General features: G+C 42.5%; 1 protein-coding gene across 3 annotated transcripts in view; it reads right to left on the bottom strand.

Annotated features, from left to right (window-relative positions):
• Positions 1-17,533, bottom strand: part of LOC121096500 (cytochrome P450 2J2-like) — a 112,255-nt gene extending 94,722 nt beyond the window's left edge. Inside the window, exons 1-4 of one of the 3 annotated variants that reach the window (XM_040612466.1) lie at positions 17,401-17,533; positions 9,397-9,503; positions 7,166-7,267; positions 5,679-5,768 (exon numbers count right to left, since the gene is read on the bottom strand). The gene's annotated coding sequence lies outside the window, so the exon portion shown is untranslated. Of the gene's footprint in view, positions 1-5,678; positions 5,769-7,165; positions 7,268-9,396; positions 9,504-12,184; positions 12,466-17,400 lie in introns of those variants that run through there. The other 2 variants (XM_040612467.1, XM_040612468.1) reach the window with 2 other exon arrangements.
• Positions 17,534-17,570: the final 37 nt, after the last annotated feature.

The following is a 17,570-nucleotide window of genomic DNA, read 5'->3' as shown; positions in this document are numbered from 1 at the left end:
GCCATATCACATAGTGATTGGAGGACAAGAGCTGGCAAACGTGGGGTCTGAAGAACAGCTTTGCCACTTCACTCAAGACAATATGGCTAAGACAGCTTTTTGTGTGTTATTCAAACGGTGGGAGATATGGGTACTATGATCTGAATCAGCAAGTCATCTTGTTAGATTAGATTTTTAGATAAAAATTGTACCCAAGAAATGTCAGCTCTTTAACCTTTTTCCAACACACATGGGTAAATTTCATTTCATCCTTATCCCCTAGCCCTTTGAGATAGACTGAAATCACGCTGTTAGAAATTGGTTTCATTTGTTGAGCTGAATTACACTATGGTGACTTCTAACAGTAATTAAGAACAGGTCTGATCTAATCAGCTCTACCAAGAAGCTGCCTTCTCTGAGACCAAATCTCACAAAGTCAACAGTTTGCTTGTATTTTTTTTTAGCTGAAGTGAGTTCAAACCAGTTCACAGTCATGATTTATAAAGGAAAAGTAAGGGATGAGTTTATGATTCTGTAGGATTTTAGAGGGTATAGCACAGAGCCAATGCACAGGCAACTAGCCAGCTGCAGGAAGCTTGTTCAGGGCAACAAACACCAGTCAGGATCTGGTATTTATTTATTTAGGAGTGCCAGTACCAAAAGCATCACTCACAATTCCTGAGTGATTGTAATTACAAGACAGCACGCAGGATTCAGCTGTCCCATCAGCGAAGAGAGATAAGTCAACTTTGTAAGAGGTAAGGTTCATGTAACTTGATTATCAGTGTATTTATTAACAAACCACCAATCTTTAATATTAATTTATCCTTTCAATAGGGGAGCCTTAACTTTCCGATCCCATCTATTAATCCACTTCCACTGCCCAGCAAGGGTATAACAGAGCTCAAGTTTAAGTGGTCAGTATTAATGTCGCTCAATTTATGTGGTTAGTATTAATGTTGCTTAATTATTAGCACTGCTGTGTTTGGCCAGTGAAGGGAGATGGGGGTAGCTGGTTCTCAAAGAGGCATTTTACCACAGCCTGAGCAGGAGTTCGTGTTACATAGGACTGATCAGTTTGATCAGTTTGAATGTGAACAGTGGACAAAAGAGACAACTGCCTGGCTCCACAGCTTTGAGTGGTCCTTGCAACCCATTCTGTTCTTACAGTGTGCAGGACGGCAGTGCCTGAGCAGGACATGGACAGTGCTGAGGCAAGGGCTGTAGCTTTGCTGCCAATCTAGAAACAGCTGAAGAGCAAAACACTTCTGCTGCTAGTGAAATCTGATGGAAGCCTTGGCCGTAACTGAATTTTATAAAAGGCTGTGAGCTGAGGATGGGAGAAAAGCTATCTGACCTGGAACTGAAAGTACTGGGGAAAAATTTTTTTCCCTGAATCTAGGGACAGATGTTGGGGTTCAGGGGCTGAGCCTGAGAGCCCTTACAAAGAAAGATGTGTTGGAGGGAGAGAACACTATGTCTTGTAAAGAAGGTGGATAGGAGTTTGGGGGAGATGGCAGGTGAGCAAAAAACAGTGCTTGGAGTAAGGGAAGAAAGGAAGAAAACAAGGATACACCAGGGGAAAAGAAAGAGAAGTGGCCATGACTGGTAGAAAGCCAGTACCTCCTCACTGAGGTTCAGCAGCTGTTAGAAGAGCCTGTAAGAATCTTAATTTGGTCTAAATGTGGACTGTTTCTAATCATACCTCCTACTGTAGCTAAAAACCAAAGCTGACAGATCTTTTTCTAGTCCTGAGACATCCCTAGGGAAGGACAGAGTTACAAGTGTGTGCCTAGGACATTATATTCATGGGAACCTGCCTGTATCCTTATATTTCATGCTGGTGAAAACTCCCATTTGCTGAGGCAATGGCAATTCCCAACCTCCACTGAAACAGCTGCTACCTTAGCTCCCTCCAGAGTAAGGCCTGCATTCAGTGCTCTACCCCACTGTCACTGGCTGCAGTGTTATTTTTCCAGGACCAAGAAGCAGCCTTGGCAGATCTGCTGTCCAACTTCTGTCCAGTCTGCCAATCCACTGCTCCTAGAAAGCCATCTTCTGGCCTTCCATAAGGTCTGAGGGTGCTTTAGACTTAAAGCAGCTTGACACAGTGACTGCAAGCCTCAGGATGATTTTAAGTTTGCTTTATATTTTTAAAAAGTCTTGTCCTTCTTTTAGTCTCTGTCAAAATAAGTTTGAACCTGCACTCCTGAGTACTGGTAATCTTGTCCACCTTTGAGATGCCCCTGTGGCATCCTCCACAGAGCAGCTTCCATCCTGTGATTCCTTTGAAGTGTACAATGCCAGGGCTTCAAAGACTTAATGCACGTGCCTGAAACCTGCATTGCTGATGGTACTCTTGGCAGCAGGTGCTTTCAGGCACTGCCTGCTGCGAATACCCTTCTGGCATCTAGGTACACCTACTCTACTGTGCTCAGTGCCATGGCTGGATTTGGCTATTTTGGGATGTTCTGTACATGTATGAAAAGATTAATTTCAATTAGTCTCAGTAAAAACTCACAGGCATGGCTGGATACTCCCTGAACAAGGTAAGGTATACTAGCAGGGATGGTATAAAGTGATCTAGTGTTAGGTTGGACTTGATTTAATGTCCTCACTGATGATTTAGAAGAATTGAAGAGTAGAACAAGCTTTGTAATGTGACATTTAAAAATTATTCTAAACTCCTTGCAGAACTCTTAGAGGAAAAAGGGTTTTATTGGTCTGGATGAACATAAAAATGAAGACACAAGGTAGAAAATAATAGATAGAATAAACCCAGACAGATGTGGGTACAATAAAATAGAGGAAAAAATAGTCCTAAATTATCTGGGTCATTCTCCAGTATGGTCTGAGGAGCCACTATAAATCTGTATGAATGATCTGTTAAGGTGGTTCCACAGTGCTCTGTTGCTCATGAGCAGCTCATATTAGCTGGAGCAAATCAATGGCTTTATATGCACAAATACATGGAAATATATATTATAAAAATGAAAAAACAATCATAGGTTTAACTATAGATTTCTTCTTGCTGTAGAGACATCCACAGGAAATAAAGCAATCACATTTAAAAAACACAGCAGCTGTGGGCCCTATTTTTTAGCCCAAAACAAAAGGATTTCAATTTTTTTCTCCCTCCATGTACATGGAATAAAATTTCCATTCAAAATAGCTTTTACAGTTCTCCCCTCTGGGTTAGAGGCAAGTCTCAGCAGGAGCTGAGAGACTACAATGCACTAGGTGAGAAATGGCTGGTGCAAAAGTGTCATATACTAAAAAAATCTCAGCCTAGCAGCCCCTGCCCTGCTGGAGGTTCCAGAAAAGAAAAATTACAAGTGTAGAGAAGTGGTGGGACTGTTGGAGTAAAAGAAGTTCAGCCCTTGTCGTGGCCAGCACTGAGGACAAACAGGGAGCAGCAAGGACATGAGGAAGCATTTAGCAGCTCCAATTTTTTTTCCCTAGCCTAGCAGTGTCTGAGCTGCGATGAGCAAAGGAGACCAGCCCTCCTGACCCAGCTCCTCTCCTCACCACTGGGAACAAGCTTCGGGATGTTTGTTTCAGATAGAACCATGGCAAACAAAACATTTGGAGGAAGTTACACAACTTATGTATTTAAATTAGCTAACAGATAAATTATAAAATAATCAAAAGATGCCACATAAATAAGATGTGTTATATATGGAGCAATGCTGTACCTGTAGCTTACTCTTGCAAAAACACACATCACTGCCAGAGTCCATGGAAAAAAGCATGGATTTAGGGGAGCCATCTGAGCCTGGGAGGGAATGAAAATGGAGTGTTTGTGACTCAGCCAAAAGCCAACTGAGAAAGCAGTATTTTCACCCTCAGGGAACAATTAAGTCAATTAAAAAGCCTTTAGTTTATTGTTGCAAGCACAGGCAGCCTAACGGAGAGATTTCCAAGTTCAAATAAAATTAAAAGTGGTATGGTATTTAGCAGTACTGAACTTCCAAAGAAATCCATGGTGTTCCATTCAATAAATATGGATTTATTTAAGCCTCTCTCCTTAAAAAATACCAACCTAAATTACACTGACTTACCTACCTTTCTTTTGCCACATTTGGTGGTAACCAATACAGTCACTAGTACATTTCAGTTAAGGACTCACTCTTCCCCAGCCCATTATTCCTTAAGACCTATCACTCTCCAGTGTAACCTCATGAATAAGAAATTCTCAGTAAGAAATTCTCTCCAGAATGAGGCAAGAAGATGTCATGGAACAACCTAGATCCTCAAACTGCTAGAAGAGGGGAAAATGACTAGCCACTTTGGCATTCCACAAGGTATGTGTTTTGTCTTCAAGGACGTAATCCAGCGCCTTGAGTCAGAATCAGAAGTTTTGCTAGTTTGCAAAAAGTCATGAAGGCTGTTAGAGGGGGAGCCATATCATCTGGGAGAGGAAGCCATATCGTCCTGGGAGAGGAGAAATCAGACAAGCCAGTATTGAATGATTTTCTAATCAGGAAGATGGTTCCCAGGGAAAGAAATCAACATGCCACCAGGGAAGTGTATGTCCATGAAAAACACATGCAAACAAGCTGAGAGGACATTTTCTTTGTGCTGTTGCCTGTGTCTGCTACTAATCCAAGCTGCAACAGGGACAAATGCCCTTAAACATACGCAGAAGGAAGGAGAATGAAGAGATCTACTGCCATAGTGAGATCCAGTCTGTTGTCAGGTATTGTCATCAGAGCCCTGGAGTCTCAAAACAGGGTCTGGTGTAAGACAGGATCTGCCACTGCTGGCTTACAGCTAAGGCAATGAAGGGATGACCCAGAGGAGACCTGTCTGCTTGCAGGAAGGACCCATTTCACAGGTATTTTCCCACTTCATGCTTTTTATAATAATTTCTAGCATAGCAATTATGAGAATTCACCATTCTTCTTTTAATTCTGAGCTTCTTTGGCAACCAATGTGCACTCAGATGACTCAAGAGAGGTGCCCCTGAATAGACAAATCCATACCAGGCAGTGTTAAGTATAAACCCTGTGGTATGACAGCAGACCAAGTTTGGAAGTCGCAGAGGCCCCACTAAATTGCAAGGAGTTTTCAGAGGTTTTAATCATCAAATGCCAGGTAAGACTTGAGAAGTTTCCCCCTAGTTCCAGTGTTGTTCAGTGTCAACAGACCACTGCTGTGAACAACCTGTACTATCATACATTAGCACTCAAAATTCCTTCAGAGGTGTTTGTTGTATGTAGGTTATTGCTGCATAGCAGAGCATGCAGATTTCACCATACGACTATATAAGACATAAGAATGAGGAAATAGGCTTTCTTGAAAATATTCATTGCAATAATAGTGCAACGTTATAAAAAAGGCACTTAAAAGGACATAATTTCTCCTCTGCTTTAGAAAACTTCATTTCTGTTTCCTTGTGATTAGAGTCTCAGACAGGACATGGTATTACACAGAATTATCTACTTACTACCAAAGCTGCTGGGATTACCACTTCTATTCTATACCTCCATTGGCTGTGGGCTGGGTTCTTTCTGTTATCACCCTCCAGAGAGACATTGGTACAACCTTACACAGCACGGCCTGGAAAATATTGATTGCTCTTCTTGCTAGGCTCACAGCAATTATTTCTCCATGAGTGTCATGTAGAGAACATGATTCAGGTGAATAGTGAATGACATATTTAATTTGGGTACCATCTCCCAACCTCCTATAAGTACCTTTGGTTCTGTGCAGCTGTTCCCAGGAGAGCCAATTAACTGCTTGAAGATCATATCTTGCAGATGTAGAAAGACTGAGACAGAGGAGTCCTACAAGAGAAAGAAAATTAAAAATATAAACAGCACAAATGGAATAGTGAACAATATGAAGAAATTTAAAAAAACCTGAAAAATCCAGGTATGATCCACAGGACAAAACGTGAAAAGCAGAAAAGCCTGCAAGACAGTTACAGCAGCAGTTGGATCCTAGTTGACAGTATGGCACTATGGCAAAAGTATCTAAAAAGCTTGTTTGTCAGATGAGAAGAAACTATTTCTTGAGATTTTGACTTCTCTGAATCTTAATTTTCCTGACAAACAAAGAGTTCTTTTTTTGTAGTCATTCAGATTAGGTGTTTCAGATGTTTCCTAATGGTGTTCTCGCCATATATATTTTAGATGCTGCTAATCAGAGTCCTGAAACTGAGAAACAGAGTCCTGAAACAGAGAAACTGAACAAGCTTCATGATGCCAAAACACATCTCTTAGTAAAATTAAATAGCAGTTCTTACTGCCAAAATTTATCTTGGATGCTTTAATATGTTGAGAGCACTGCTAGGAATTTAAGTAGAAAGAATAAAGGCAAGGCTGCTGTGTGTTTGATACTTGTTTATATCTTGCCCTAGTTCTTGAACCATTTCCCAGATCTTCACGAGAAATTTTTAACTTGTCAAGAGCTTACATGCATTGCGCATTCTTTGGCAAAGAGGGAACACACAACAGATGCAGTTTCCAGGGATACCACAGGACTCTGTCCCTGCAGTATGGCACAGGAGGACAGTGGTGGAGGAGTGGGACTCTATAAACTTGTCCTAAAGCTTTCACTGAAATAAGAAAATCCCATGGAGTGTTCTGAATTAAGCAATCGGTTCTCTTAAAGAAATATCTGCCAGTGAAAAACTTCCAGCTTGATCTTTTGCTATCATTCAGAGCACTTCTTAACACTGCCTATGAGACAGGATACATTGTTCAGACATGAAGAAACAGAGACTTATCAGATATTATTACTATCTCCTACTGCTCTTCACATTTATTTGCTTTGGAAAATCAGAAATTCTGCAAATCATTGTTTGCTGAAGTTGATGACTGCACATGTTGTAATGTCAGCTGTACTCTAAACTTGCCCCTCTCTTGCCTGAATATTAAAGGCAATCCCAGCTCTGCAATTTGATGAAGACAACCTGGTCTGGGTTCTCCATGATCTCTTTTTGGCAGAAACAGAAACCGCAACGACCACCCTGCACTGGGCACTGCTCCATATTTTTCTTATCCCAGAGGAGGTCACATGCAAGCCCACTTGGATTGTGCTTTCTTGGAGAACACACCGAGGTCAGCACAAAGTGTGAAGGTAAAGACTTGTAAACTTGTAAAACTGCATCCAACTGGAAGTTCATATTCTCTGTGAGCTGACAAACATGTCTTTGATTTATTAAGTACCATGGACTCACCCAGGCATCTTGCTGCCTTACACCTTGGCAAGAAGTATTCACTGTTTCTTCCATTCCATGGAAGTCAGAATGAAAGCAGGGGGAGCTGGGCATGTAACAAGCCTGTAAGATAGCAGTAGAGAGCACAGTGTCCCTGCAACCATGATGCTGAGCCAACCAGTTGCCCAGGCCCCTCCCAGGGTGGTCCTGATGAGACAGCCATGCTGTCAGTTGCACATTCAAATGAGGGAAAACTCCCATCCTTAACACCCAGCTGCAACACGGGATCAAAATCATTTTTCCCTTACAGGCCACCACTGTCCTCCCCACAGTACAGCCTCTTCCCAGCAGTGGCAGACACCCTGAAAGTCTTTTAAATTCCTGATGCTGAAGATGGACAAAACCAAAAACATCTCTCAGAGAAAGGCTTTATCTGGGGGAGATAACAGTGCTGGCAATTCCTGGGCTTTTTTGCATGGTTTCTTGAAGTGTTTTGCAGTGCTCCATTGTCTTTCACAATGTTTCTGAAGAGTATCAAATTTATCAGATTTTTTTTTCCAGTCTTCCATAAAGTTCTTCCATTATCATGTCTCTGAATCCCTGAGCCATCTGTACACTTACTACCTATAAAATCTTATCAGGGCATTAGCTGAGAATGTTTTAGTGCATTAGAAGGAAACAACCACCAGAGAGTGTAATATAATTTCTGTATAGGGTCATCCTCTGTCTACTGTCACTGGAGTGGTTAACTGGGAATGTATTTGTGACAGCTACAGCCCTAGGAGCTCAAGTAGGAGGGACTCTGAAGCACAGAGGACACAGATAAAGATTTGTGCTGCAGCTAAAATGATCAGTGAGTCTGACACAGGGGTGGTCCTGCCTCTTTTGTCCTTGGTCATATTCTCCCTCTGCTTAGTGAGACAGCAGCCAGCAGATGAGTGTGTTTAGACTGCTGACCCTGCAGAAAACTATTACTGTAGCTAAAAATGAAAGACTTTCCACCAGAGAAGCCAAATGAATCCAGTCACTTTATAGTTCTCTGGTTACTAGATCGAACCCTGCTGAAAGAGAAAATGAGGGCATGGGACTATTTGTTTTCAAGGCGTCTTGCTTATAGCCAGATTACAAACTGGCTATAACATGAAATCACATGAAGCAGCTTGCCCAGAATCACAGAGGAGGTCTACAGCACAGCAGGGATTTGAATCAGGTCTTTAAAAGTCTAAGCTAATGTCCATACCAGGGTACCAGCCTTGTTCTCACCGAGATAGCTGAAAAGTGGCCCACCTCAGTTCACCTGATCCATTCTTCCTGCTCACTCTGTTACAGTTCAAGGGGCACACTCCATTGTGGCCCAGCTGCATTCCCTTGGCACTAGACATGACTGATTTGCCTGTGCTGTGCCAGTGCTCCAATGGGACTAATGCCTGTGGCACTGTGGATCTGGAGGCTGGTGGCTCTGGGGCTAGCAGCTGAGTGAGGAGGGACGTGAGGACAGCAATGTTTTCTAAAGGCCAAACTTTTGTGGGTGTTCTTGTCTTTCTGCGTCTGGATTTCTCTGATATTCCTGAACATCCAGGGGGCCCAAAGGAAGCTGCCTCCAGGACCAACACCTCTCCCCTCTACTGGCAAGCTGCGGACACTGGACTTCCAAATTCACCATGGAACACTCTTGAAGGTACTGATGCTTTTTATAGTTTCATTAATAGTTCAGGTATAGACTCTTAATGTATCCTTGGCTAGAACGTAAAAGCATCTTTCTGCTCCTTCCTGGCTTCAGTCTGAACTGTAAGCTTTCTAGGCAGAACTTCAAGCCCTGTGTCTCCCTGTTGGATTTTAGACAGAACTAGTAGTGAGTGGACAGGGCCTGTAGCAACAGTTGCAAATGGTGCAGATCACTGAACAGTCACACAGTCACAAATAACGCCAAAGGAAACCTGTTACTACAGTACAAATTACAAGGAGGGAGAAAAGGAAATGGTAAGAATAAGCAACACTCATCAAAAAGAGGCAGAAAGCAAAGCTTATGCGCTTGAGGACTGAATCCTGTAGCCCTTACTTCAGCAATGTTGCCATTGGCTGGTTATGTCTTGGCATAGCAAGGCCCTGGAAGGCTTCCTCAGATGGACACCTGGCCTGGCCAGTGCAGAAGCAGTTGATACTGCAGCATACTGGAGGTGTTACTGCTTAAAGGCAGTCCTTGCTTCTGAGGATAGGAATGAAGGGGAAAGGATGAAGAAAAGCTTTGTTACCTGTGGTGTTACAGTTTTGAAGGTTGCGCTGAGACAGAAGTTCCTCTTCCCCAGAGTTCTGCTTGTTTTGGAGGGTAAGTGTCAGTAATCATGAGAGCTGATGTGCACTGCAAAACAATCAAGTGGATAGATTAAAGTCTTAATTCATTTGCTTATATACATATATAAGCAGCTGCACAGAACTGCAGCTAGGTGACATTGTATGTACTATTTGGTATGGTAGAGTATCATCACACTGGTTTTCTGCCCTTTATTTTCTCTTGGACAGTCTAGAGGCACAGACGGAAGACAGTGATGTTACTGACATTTCTTAATGTGGTCTACACACTGCATCTGCCAAAAAAGACCCACAGGACCCTTCTCTTTCTCTATGTGCTGCTGGAGAATAAGCCAGGAAGGATTCATGCTCAGGATTCAGGCCATGACCCCATTTCTGGCTATCCTAGAAAATGCAGCAATGTTGATAAAAAGGAGAGTCATTAAGCCTGGGAAGCGTGTGAGACTAGGCATCATTGAGGCTCCCTATTTTCCTGCATGTACAGGAGAAAAAGAACAGGCTCTGCAGTTCCTTCCAGTACTAGATAGAATCCAATATGGGGATTCAAGCACTTGTTTCTTCCTCCCTTTCCACCTTACTTAGGCTATTAAGGCCAAAGACTGGACTCCAACCGCTGTGAAAACCACGCTTCAAATTCTCCACTACAGAAAACAGCCATTTCTCACAGCAAGTGGCAGCAGCTGGGTGCCTGATCATATTTGCATGTGTTTTCAGTATGGTCTGCATATTTCAGAATCCCTGAAATGCCTTTGTTTCCAAAAATTGCAAAGGAGGAGGTCTGCACCCACCTCCAGAGAAATGCAGTCATGTTTATAGATAAATGTTCCTGAGCAACATATGTGAGTTCAGCAACACGTTACCAGTGGATTCCTAAGAGCAAACTACAAAAGCCGGGGCACATGTGGAAAATGCGCTCAGTCAAACTCTTAACGGGTTTACAAATGTGTTTTCACCGGTTCCCTGAAAATCCCTAGAGCAGAGATACACTTTTTAATCTTTCGAGTGTCCATCCTATATTACTGAAGTACTGCAACGGCTCAGAAAAAGCTCACACTTTACATATATAGTTACACCTGGTTTGGTGTAACATATACAAATATACGTAATACCAAAACCATGTGCAGGCATGGTATTTATTCATCCCTCTGCTTTATACTTTAAAATCCCTGAAACAGATGTTTAGAAATCCTTACCTTCTATCCCACACAGTCACAAGCTAACTGATGTTGTTCCTATCTGAAGTCCCAAATCTTTGAGCAAGGGAACACCAGCTCATCCTCCCTCCCTCTATGCAGTTAGGTCTTTCTCAACTACCCAGGGTCAAAGAGTTTAAAACTGGTCTCTAATTTACAGCTGCCAGAGACTTGATTTGCAGAACTACTGAGAACCCAAACTCCAGCTGGAGTTTGGTGGCAATCGGTAGGATCTGCAGGAGCTAAGTACTTCCCAGGCAGCTCATAATACTCAGCACATCTTGGAGGAGATGCTTCAGATCTATGGCTACACCTGAAAAATTTGGCTTAACTGCTCACTGTGCTAGACTTCGCAAGCACAATGCTCAGTGTAACGGTAAGCAAACATTACCATCTAATGGCTGCATGTATTAATTACAACTATAATTTGTACTTTAACCATGAAGGCTGTTCCTTGCGGAAGTACTGATACACTGAAAAAGCTGTATGATTGGAAAACAAATAAACACGAAAAGATAATAAAAGCAATATTTATGGTTTTGCAGCATCCATCAATCACCTCTAGTGGGACAATGTAAATGGAAGAAATCCCACTGAAGTATTTCTGGGTAACATGACACAGGTGTTGCTCTGATGGCTATATATATTGTAGATACATGAATGATAACAGCCATAAAAAATAATGCAATGCATTAATAATAGTGAAAGTCTTTCAAGATTTTAATAGTGAAACATGATTCCAATCTCTTCTATTTTCTGACAGCAGGATGAAATTTCTCCTGCCCCTTTCCTGGGCAATGCCAAGAGCTGCAAAACAGCCCTTACATAATAGATGTAGTCTTTGAGCTCTGGCCTAAGAGTACCACCAAGAACTGGAAGGGCCTCTCTATAAGTGTCACATATCCTTAGGTCATCATGTGTCTTACTGTCTCGCTAGGTGCCCAGGATGTATGGAAATACACACTCTGGCTACGAAAAACACCAGTTATTCTGCTAAATGGATTTCAAGCAGTGAAGGATGCCTTGACTGGACATGCAGAAGAATTTTGTGAGAGACTTGTGACATTCATTTTTAGGATGTCATGGGAGGCCCCTATGACACTTTCTGTTGTATATGCTGAAATATTTCTAGCAGAATGAGCTGTTTAGAGAATGGGGTTTGGTACAATGACTGCATCTACTCTTAATGCCTCTTGTCAAGAGGAACTGCTCTTGGTAGCAAGATGAATGCTGCAGAACCACTGCTGCATGTCCTTCTCAAACACTAGGCCCCAAATATACATTCAGCACACAAAACTAACATGTTTCCCATTTGTATACTTGCATATCCTTATGGCGATTCTTAGTTACTGAGCATGTTACCAAGCTATCTCAAGTCTTTGCAGTAAAAGGTGTAAAACTGTAAAAATGTCAGCCAGGAAGACCCATTGTGTGTTGACTGCACAGTTCTAGGTAAAAGAGCAGAAAAGGAAAGACAGGCATGGGACTTTTTTCCTGCAAAAAGGATCAAATAGATGTGAAAAACCAGCATAAACACCTCTGATTCCCCATATAAATACTGCCAGGGATCCTTCCAAACTCATGGTGGTAGATCTTGGAACCACTACGAATTCACCAGTCCTGCTTACGGATACACCAGCCCCATACTTCTCCCCGGTCCTTCCCCATTTTGTTGCAGGCATCACCTTTGCCAACGGGCACACCTGGAAGCAGCAGAGACAATTCAGCCTCATGACTCTGAGGAACCTAGGATTAGGGAAGGAAAGCCTGGAAGCTTGGATCCAGGAGGAAGCTTGCTGCCTGACTGAGGTTTTTTGCCATATAAAGAGGTGAAATATAGATCTGTATGTGGTCATGACATGGGCTTATTCTTATTTCCAACCCTGCTTTTTCTACTGGAAGTTTCAATTTCTGCAGTAGACTCAATGGGAGGTTTACGCAGCTGATGCTTTCATAATTCATTTTGCACTTGGCTGGAACATCATGCCTGACTCATTGCTTTCATGCTAACCCTTTATGGGAGAAAGTGACAGATGAGAGACTCCTAAATTGTGCTGATTATGCACTTTTATATAAGGTGGAATCTTTCCATCACTCATAAAGGAGCCGGAAGAACCATCTCCCAGTTAGACTCCTGCATCTTGACTCCTGCAGGCTCAGCTACTTGTGTAATCCTATGCAAATCAAGAGCAGGCTGGATGGGAACTCAGTGTCACAGCCTATAAAAGAAGCTAACAATTCAGCTTGCTCTGTAGGCATGGATCTCTGTCCCACTCCTTCTACCAACAACGTGATTGCTGGTGTGCTTTTTCGACATTGCTTCTCCACAGAGGATGCCATATGTCAGAGGCTGCTCAGAGGCTCCCGGGCTGTGGCAGAATTCCACAGCACCTCTTAGCCTCAGGTGAGCAAGGACTGACTCAGTAAGCTGTGGCATGAAATGGTTGTTCTTTGCCAATGCACAGGGAGGAAGAAGAGCTCTTAAATAAACACTGAACTCTAAAACCATGGGGGCTCACTTCTGTCCCCTTCTTTCTCAATAATAATACTTCTGCAACCATTCCTGGCTTGCTTTCTCTACAGGTCCATTGAATCCCTTGTATTAGCTCTCCTCAGAGAAATGGATCTGACTTTACATTGATATTATTCAGCATCAATATTGCCCTGGGGCCAGAATCAGGTTTTTCCTCTTAGCTTGTGCCTTGAAAGGGTTTGTAATAGCCCTGATTTCCTGTGTTAGACTGGGCTGCAAGAACTACCTGGAAAAAACAGGACACACTAACATGGTTGTGGCTTTGGGAACTACCGCCAAGTGTTGACTTAAGATTTAGGAGGGAATAGGTCATATGGGAAAGACTTCACACAGAAAATATAAGAAAAACTGTACTCAGGGGCATTTAAATCCTCCAAATCTGAAAGTTACTAGTGGAGAGCAGGCAATCTGGAAAGTTAACTGTATGGCAATGGTCATCATTCACACACTTCTTCTCTCCAAGGTATTTTTTTTTTTTTAAATTAGGTGGTCATTCATTTCCTATCGTCAGACAAGTAATAGATCTGGATCGTAGCAATGGTTAGGCACAGTTCAGCTGTGAACATTCAGGCTTTAAATGCACTATGAAGCCAAGATGTCATGGTGTTCCTTGTGCATGTGTTTCCAGGTGCAGCTCTACAACACTTTCCCATCACTGTGTGTTAATGAGGCTGCTAGAGGCACTAACACACTTCTGGGTTCTGTGAACACTTATTAAGGATGAGATCAAGAGCCACCAGAAGAGCTGGGTGCCTGCAGAGCCACAGAAGTTCATTGATGCATACCTAGCTCAGATGTTAAAGGTAACAATTACCTCTTGTGCAGCTGCAACATATTTTAAATCCTTGTAGTTAAGGTATTTCTAGCTGTACTCCTACTTTCTTCTCCTCCTTTTCCTCCTGAGAGACTGTTCTATTATTTCTTTCTTTGAATTCAAACTCAAAAGATTGAGGTAGTTTGGTGTAAGTACTGAGGATATTCTTTGGTAGCCACCACAAAGAGAGTAATGTTGTTCCACCATAGACTGAAAGAAAGTTTATTGTATGCAGTCTTTCTCAGTCATCAAGATAATTTTTTTAAACAGAGCTACATGGCTGTTGTCTCCCCAGCTTCATCAACTCAGTATGGACTCCGTGATGAAAAAAAGCTCTGTTGCTGGGATTTTGCTATGCTATTAAACCAGTCTTAAATGTCATTGCCTGTCGCATATCTGCAGGCAAAGGATGACCCACTCTGTACATTCAGAATGCAAGCAATCACAGATCTCTTCATAGCGGGCTCAGGTACCACCACTATCACTTTATGCTGAGCTCTCCATGATGGTATATCTGAAAGCACAAGGTGAGAAACACGTGTGTCTGCACTTACATGTGTCGCTGTCCTTGCTCATGGCAGGATAATAGGCAAAATGCAGTTGACTCAGCTGCCCAGATCCTGCAGTGTAAGGTGTCCTGGAAATGTTGAGTTTCTACATAGAATCTATACATCAACTGCCTTCTTGAATACTCATTATTAGGCCTTTTATTTTGCAGAATGAGTCCAAGAAGAGTTGGATGTTGTCATTGGTCCATGCTGTGGAACTGAATATAAGGACTGAATGATCCTGCCATACACAACTGCAGTTCTAGAGAAGATTATCATTATAGCAGCATAAGTGCAATAGGGTGCACCCAGGATACCACACTACAAGGCTTCCTAGCACTAAGGTATATTAATTAGGGATGATCCTTAGACAAAGCAAAGCCATGCAATAGAACCTTCTCACCAATTTAAACACCACATGTTGTTTATATTTTTTCCTAGGCTGCAAAACTACCCAAGGGTGAGTTTGAACAACTCTTGAGGAACTCTTCAGTGTGAATAGGATGCTGGACATCATCTACATCCTATAATATGAATAAACCTGTACTCAGTTTCTCTCCTTTTTTGCACAGGTATTACTTATACCATTCTTCTATACAGGATTTCAAGGGTTAGATCACTATAAAGGTACAAGTATAATGACCCTAGGCTTCTTTTAAGCTGGTACAAGCTAAGTATAAACCCCACAGAAATTCTAGAAAAAACAGTGCCTATATGTGAAATTTATTGTATCAACAGAATACTTCAAATCTATATCCAACCTCATGTAGGCGGTCTTCCCAGTGGATAAGACCTATGTGGCTTTGGGGGAAGATGTCTTTGAGAAAATCAAGATCGAAGTCCAGAGTCTTGATCAGTGTGAAGTCTTCAGTTCAGTGGTGTTTGGTTTGGGGTTTTTTTTAAAGTTTCTGATTACTGTAATTACTGCATCCTCCAGTGCTCTAAAATCAATCTTTAAGAGTGCCTAATGGTTTCTAAATAAATGATTCTGTAGGAGATAGCACAGCATGACCCTATTTCTCACCTCGTAATAATTAGTTGGCACTTGCACTGGGCAATTTCAAGAAAGTAATTGATATCTTGGCAATTTAAGTCATTAGTTTTTGACTCTGTGAAAAAGATCTTTGTATGTTCATTTTGTCTTTCAGGAGGACACCTTAATTTTCCCCAATATATTTTCCGTTCTGTATGATCAAGAGCAATGGGAGAGTCCTTGACAGTTTAACCCTGGTCATTTCCTAGGCAAGTGTGGAAACTTCATGAACAGAGAAGCCTTTATGCTGTTTTCTATAGGGTAAGAACAATCCTCAGTATTGCATACTGTTGTCCTACAGTTACTGTTTCACAGGCAAAGTTTCTTTCTTAACATCTGATCTGCCACAGGTATCTTTATTCATTTGCATAAGGTCTAGGTAGCAAAAAAAAAAACCAACGGAGGTGGTGATTTCGGATTGCAACTTCACTTTCTTGAGGAGAAGCAGCTAAGACTAGCTGGTATCTGAAATTCTCAATGAAATGAAATGCAACTGTGGTAATAAGGTAGATTGTCCTCTGGGAAACCAAAGGCTGATTAAAGCTCCTCTAGAAGGCAGGGGATTCAAGCCTTTTGGCTAATTAAGAACTGGCTCCTGGAAGGTATTAGAACTCTTATACTAATATTGACGTCAGCAGAGACTGAGGCCAGCAAAGAAAGCAGCACATCAGGTTTATCTATGAACAGGTCTCCATAGCAATTTGTGTAACACATTCTTTCTGAAAGATTTTCATAAACTGCTGGTCTTCAGAGCACAAAGATTTACGTGTTACTGCAACCAACTAGGAACTGATGAGTTTTTAAACTATTTCTGCTCATATTTATTTCTAAATAATTTTCTGTCTTCTAAGATTAAAAACACAGGTTTGAGCCTATAAAACAACAGGATTAGAAATCCAGTGGTAAGGATATCTAGTCTAGGACTTGGAAGAACCCTTTTCCCTCTTCTGCCATACTTCTATGATTTCAGGGATGTTGCTGAGACACCCATTGCCCTTGCTTCCAAATAGTAAAACAGGAATACCAGCATCACATTACTGTGCTTTGCAAGGATAAATACACTCAGAGACTATAGTAACAGAGGACATGTAGTACCTCACATACATTGGATATCCTTTTTTTCATCTTCCTGACCTACATGCTATGGATTTTCCCTGACTCTCCAAATCACAAATTGGTGGAGAAACAGAAGCTAGATCAGTCAGAAATCATTTACTAATTCTGCTAGATATCAGAAATTATTGGTTAGAGGTTTTCAAAATACTATGAGAAGATTCTGTGCTCATGGGGTAACCTGGGAATGGATTCAAGTGTGAGGAGATGCTGGAGAAGGGACTGTCTCCCCTGCCCTCTATAAACTGTCTGTTATCATCTACTAGCACTTCAGGCATTGCAGGCTTTTCACTGGCACGGTGTATTTTTCCTCTCCCCTTCCCTGGACACTATCCATGTCTCGGGTAGGGCATGCTGGAGAAATAGTATCAGCAGCTATAGCAATGAGCTGTAGATCTTGACAGATCTGCTCACAGAATGGAGCGAAGGACGTTGATAACTAGCCTGTGTGGGGATCATACCCCAGCCCCACCTGTCAAGACCTGTGCCACCCCTCACCATACACTGAAGGGACAAGGAAGGGATGGGGGCTGGCAGCTGGGCTAGGACTTGTCTGTCACTACAGGAGATACGTCGGGCAGACCCCTGAAAGTGTGACTGACTTCTAAAACTGTACCTCCCAGGGACAAACGAAGATAGGAATAAAACGGCAAGGTACACGGACCCGCTGGCTGCGCCCCTCAGTCACGCCCGCGCCGCCCCCAGGCCTCACCTCGCGGCAGTTTCCCGCCTCTGGCGGCGGGCCCGCCTCGCGCCACACCCAAGATGGTGGCTCTGCCCGCCTGCCGCTCCTAAGATGGCGGCCGCCCGGCAGGGGTGATCCCGACACAATCCTCGCTCAAATGGCAGCCAGGAGCGCTCTTTTCCCTCTCCCGCCGTCCC

This window comes from Falco naumanni, chromosome 13 (assembly GCF_017639655.2).
Source record: "Falco naumanni isolate bFalNau1 chromosome 13, bFalNau1.pat, whole genome shotgun sequence".
In the NCBI taxonomy this organism is placed as follows: domain Eukaryota; kingdom Metazoa; phylum Chordata; class Aves; order Falconiformes; family Falconidae; genus Falco; species Falco naumanni.
The sequence above is the reverse complement of the archived record's forward strand: the minus strand, read 5'-3'. Positions and strand labels throughout refer to the sequence as shown.